The following is a 6,000-nucleotide window of genomic DNA, read 5'->3' as shown; positions in this document are numbered from 1 at the left end:
AAAAATAGATAATAATTTCCGGGCGAAAGAAATCACAGATAAATAATACAAAACGATGAGAGACACATAACAAATTGTCAATTTATAAAGTAAAACTTTTGGCCGTCTAATGGATGCCAAAAGTTTAATAAATAATAAATTAACCGAAGGCCCGAGAAACAAAAAGCCGAAATGAACTGATGAAAAAGGCGGATAATTTCCTCCGAGGAGCAATAGCTGTCATAAAGAACAAACAAAAAATATATATGTATATCTGAGGCGGCCGGAAAACGTGAAAAGGCGTCAGAGAAACCGCAGAGCAGGTGGCAGCGGGAGACGACGGATTTTCCTTCGACTTTTTGGGGGTTGGCGGCCACAGGGCAATAGCTTAAAATTAGCTATAAGCAAAATTACTGTAAAATGGTTTAAATGAGTGTAAAGGCAGAATATAATAAGCCTGAAAGAAGCGCATAATAAAAAGGCCAGCGCCGAGTGGTCCGCGAAACAAAGACCAGGCTGGGGGGTAGCCCCAGCATCCATCCCAGCCTCCCGGGGGGCGGGCTGTTAAATGAAGAATAAAGCAGCCAATACAAATACGAACGACCGTCATACAGTTGTGGCAATATAAACATAAACACTTGCATCTGCATATATAATTTATTTATATTTTACACATTTATTTTGGTTCAAATCTCTACAAGAAATATTCTAAATTGTTTTTTATAATTGGTTATATGTTGTTTTAATTGTTTCAAAATCAATGTCTATTGTTTAAGAATTACAGGTTGATTTCTTAAAGCATTTCGTTTACATTTGTGATTTTATATATTTTTACAAACTAAGAAACTTCATTTATACTGGCATGTTCTTTGTTTATTCTCAAACTGGCCCTATTATTACCACGACAACTGTACAACCGGTGCTTTGGAGTCTGATGGCAAGCATATTTTATGAGTTTTATTGTGGCTGCTGCTTTCTTGTCTCCTGGCGCTTCTGATAATAAAACTTGGTCGCTGGCAGGCAGTGCAGCCCGCTGGGATCGTAATCGAGCCTGTTACATTGGTCCTGGGTGCCTGTCAAAGGCTGTGTGGGTAAAGAGTGTGCGAAGGCAGCTTGATTTCAACTTAAAAACAGCGAAAACATGTCTCTACGAATTTTAAACCATTAAATTATGTAAATATATGGCGAAAGGTACATTTATCACTTTGTGAAAATTAAAAGAAAAGTCACCACGAGGATTAACAAAGATATTAAACAAAGTTAGTTGATAGAATTACCCTTACCTGTATATGCAAAAAATAAAAAAAAACAAGAAAGGAAGCTAACTTCGGCACGCCGAAGTTTGTATACCCTTGCAGATATTATTTCATTGCATTTTACCTATACTTATTATGTTGAGAGTTTGACAGTTACAGTTTTACATTCCCAGTTTTACATTTTCCCTACACCTACCGATCGGTTTATATGGCAGCTATATGATATAGTTGTCCGATTTTCATAAAATTTATACCAAAATTCTGAACTAATAAAATAAGCTTATATCCCAGAGTAGAAAAAAATAGTTTGAAAAACAACGAAGTTATAATTTTTTTTCTATTAATTTCCTGATCGTTCCTATGGCAGCTATATGATATAGTCGTCCGATTTTCATAAAATTTTTACCAAAATTCAGAAATAATATAAAATGGTCATATGTCAAAAATAGTGCACATATGTTGAAAAACAGCCAAGTTATAATTTTTTTTCTAAAAATTTATCGAACATTTGTATGGCAGCTATATGATATAGTCGTCCGATCCGGCCCGTTCCGACATATATAGCAGTGAGAGCATATAGAAGACTATATGCAAAGTTTCATTCAGATAGCTTTAAAACTGAGGGACTAGTTTGCGTAGAAACAGACAGACGGACAGACAGACAGACAGACAGACAGACAGACGGACAGACGGACAGACGGACAGACGGACATGGCTAGATCGACTCGGCTGTTGATGCTGATCAAGAATATATATACTTTATAGGGTCGGAAACGTCTCCTTCACTGCGTTGCAAACTTCTGACTGAAATTATAATACCCTGCAAGGGTATAAAAACAAGGGGAAAGCTATTGCATATAATTTGTATAAAATTCTTTTTTGAAACCCTACTGAAAATATATCCAATTGAAGAGCAGCAATATAGAGAATAAGCTAGGATGTTGCACCCCAAGCGACTTTGACAATGTTCACCGACAATACACCGACAATGTGTAGTGACATTATTTGCAGCTCGAGTCCTCCTCCCTGGTAAATTCGAGATAATCTCGTACACTTATGCTGCTTAATACGCTTTTTGCTCACACATTTTTTGCAGCCAGGTTTGGGCGATAAGGCGCTCCAAGGCTTCGAAAAAATAAGATTGACAACAGCATGAGCATATTCAAATTGCTTTCGGGGAGCTAATAAAAAGCTTGTAATCAAGGGGTAGCCAGTGGACGGGGGGCAGGGCGCTGGCAGCAAACTTTTAGCTTCAGTCAAGTCACAAACTTGGACATGTTGGGCAAAAATAAAATAAAATAAAATAGTAAAGAGCAGGAATAAAAAAACGAGGAGAAATATGCCGCTAGGATATGCATGAGCAGCAGCTTATGCACAGCATAGCTCATGAGTTTTGCATGGGGCTGTGCAGTTGATAGTTTGTTGCAGGACGAGAGATGGAAAAGTATCTGGAAAAGGAGCCTCAGTGGGAGCAGAAGCAGGAATGAAAGCAGGAGCTGAAGTTGAGGAGGATCCTTGCTTGCACTTATCCGAGTGCACAAAGTAACTAAGCAAAACACTCGTTGCAGCCAACTTAAGGCTAATTTAAGTGACTGAATCTGTATCCATCCGAGTGGGCTGGCTGGTGTGAGTGAGTGGCAGCGTGTGCAGAGTGCGTATCTCTCGCTCGCCCATCCCATTCCATCCCATCCAGGGCTCTCCAGGGAGTAGCTGCGACTTTTACCTGGTCCAAAGTGTCCCGGGTTAAGCTGCTCGCCTGCCTTTTCCGTTCAGCTTGCCATCATCAATGAAAATGCTCGTAAATTATGCAAGCCTAGGAAAATAAGCTGCACTCAAGTGCGTTTCCTTCATCCGTTGCACCGCCTTCGCTTCATCCTGTGTTCCATTGCGAGCACTTCTCTTTTCTTCGCCGGCACTTTGCAACGGCTCGAGAACGGGGCGTATGCGTGATATTATGTTTAATTACGTAACAACCATGCAATGCAGCGTCTGTAGCATGAAATCTTTTACTGAATTAATATATATACTCCTTAGTTTTTGAGAGCACAAAATCAATTTTCCTGGAGTTAATTACTCATTGATTTGATTTGACAATACATTCATATCAGCACAACGTTTATTCCAAATCAATTATATATTACAGTGTTGTGCCAATAATAGAACACATTACTTACCGCAAGAGTTTCCCTTGGGAAATAACCAATTTTAATAATCTGCAAAGAAAGAACTGCGGTCTGGTCAACTTCCCACCGAGTATAAAGACTGTTCCACCTGCGACTTGCTGGCAAAAGTGCAAGCTATTCCAAAACAACATGAGTTTCGTCCTGTTCATCAAGAAGGTGATAGGTTACAATACCGTATCTGTCCAGAGTATACCCGATGATGAAGGACTTCTTAAGGCTGCCTGTGATATTCTACCATACCATTGGTCTAGATCCTTACTATCCTGTTCCACGCATACTTCGCCTTTCACATGACTAACCTGGTCTTTGTCCTGGCCATGGAGATCATGTTCGTGGTTCTGTCGTTACTGTATAAAGAAAACTTCGTGGAGTCCTGCGCGGTGATATCGTACATCGGATTCGTGATTGGGGGACTCTTCAAGATCTTCTCAGTCCTCTTTAAGAAGCAGCTGATGACGAGCTTGGTAAACTTGGCAACTGGAGGCATTCTTTCCGCCACCCCGGGAGCAGGAGCAGTATAAGGTTTCCTATTACTCTAAGGCTTAAGTAGAAATTGTAGCTTATAAAAACTGTAGTGGTAGTATAACCACTCTAGATTTATTATTAGCTTAAAAGTCGTTGTTATAATTTCTTGTATCTTCAACTTGTATCTGTTTTTATTTTAATATGTGGCCACGTAGTTTAGGGATTGCAATTATGACGAATAATTAAGATATTTAGGCGGCTATATGCGTTCGGATAGTAAATTATATCTTGCTTTTATTTAGTATTTCTAGCTGCGTTAAATACAAAATGACGGTAAACTTTTTAATTGGCCTCACGGAGTTTATGGACCTTTAATGAGATCAGCAGCGAGTTGCATAAAGCCCACGACGTAAAGTGATTAACGTGGGAAAATACGCAGTAACAAGCAGCAAAGACCCAGGGAAATAAAGGACGATGGAACATAAACTAAGGCGACTTTAAGCGTTACTGGAATCTGAACCTCTAGACAAAAAAATGACTGCAAGCCGAATTCAAAGCGGAAAAGAGTCGCAGAAGTAAAAGGAAAAGTTGCACAAGGTGAAGCCCTCAAAAGGCAGACACACTCACACGCAGAAAGTAGGCGTTACACGGTCGAAAAACTTGAGCCACGTTGAACTTTGGCCTACGGAGCTTGGCCGCGTTTACCTTGGCCGTAAACTTGTCCCGGCGCCTTGCTGGCAATTAGTGCTTGCTGTTGCAGTGCTCCTGTGTCGGTGCTGGCCAGTGTTGGTAACTATCTGGGTGTGTTATGTCCTTGGTACCTCGGCAACAGTTTTTAATATTTATTTTCAGGATTAACTTAGCATGGATCTAAAGGAAAAATTAAATCAAAAGGACACAGGCCTCTTAAATTATATTAATAATTTTTTTTAAATTTATATAATGTATACTTTATGTCCTTACCAATTAATGTATCAATTAGAAGGAATAAAAATGTACCTAAGATTTGGTTTTAAGTTCACCAAACCGTATTTACTGTGTCCTGTCGAAAAAAGTATTTGTACCATCACTATGGTGGTCTTGTGGGTGAATCTGTATGTGTGGGCGTGGCCATTTAATTCATTTCCAGGAGCAGGAACGACCGGAAGCAGCGAACACTGTCGCTTTTGCACACAATTTCTCATTCAGTTCAGAAGTTTCGCGCGCTCACAAGTTTGTAATTCTTGGCCTGTTAACAAAGTTCATAAATACTTGAGAAACTTTGGGCCGGGCTTGGGCGCTTACCCCAGGGCCAGGCCAAAGGATAAGCGAGGAACTGATTTCGCAGCCTCGTAATTGGTATTGTACTTGATTCATGTTCGTAGGTGGGAACAGGTGCCACTGCAGTTCATTATCATTTGATTGACGGGACTTGGAATTTCCTTGCGGTTTTCCAAGGGAGTCGTTACATTCCGCCGTTGCCACCGTTCCGCTTTATGGCCAGCTAACTACCAATTTTAATGGCTGGCAACTATTTGGTAAGTGCCGGCCATAAAATCGATTCGAACATATTGAATACTTAGCCAGCTCTATCTAGATATATGTAGATGTATGTATGTATTTCCCGGTGTCCGCAGAATCCCTTACCCCCTTCGCCGTCAAAAGCACCGCAATTGCAATTGAAAAGCGAGAAGGAAATGCTGTGGAAAGCGGTGGGAAAGCAAGCCGCCGTTTGCCAATATCAATGAGATCTCCGGAACCCCGGACTCAATTCGCTTTGTTGCTCACTCTCTGCCATACCTTCTACCCTCCGGGGCGAACATTTGAAATTTTAATTATAAAATATTGCCAGCTAAAGTTCTCAGGTCTGTAACGCTAGACACTGTGCCGATGTGTGGGAGGATGTGTGCCATCAAAGGCAGTGAATGCCAGTTACAGTGGATGCAGTGATAGGAGGAAAAGTTGACCTTTTGGGTTGTATATATAAAAACAAATTCGATATTGCCTTTAAAATAATATTAAAAAATATTGCATTTAACTTTAAGATGCCTATATTATCGATAAAAATGTCTAAATCAAGCGAAAGTGGTTTTGGAAATCGAATTAATATAGAATAGAATATCTATTTATCAAACAGA

Source organism: Drosophila kikkawai, chromosome 3R (assembly GCF_030179895.1).
Source record: "Drosophila kikkawai strain 14028-0561.14 chromosome 3R, DkikHiC1v2, whole genome shotgun sequence".
NCBI lineage: Eukaryota > Metazoa > Arthropoda > Insecta > Diptera > Drosophilidae > Drosophila > Drosophila kikkawai.
The sequence above is the reverse complement of the archived record's forward strand: the minus strand, read 5'-3'. Positions refer to the sequence as shown.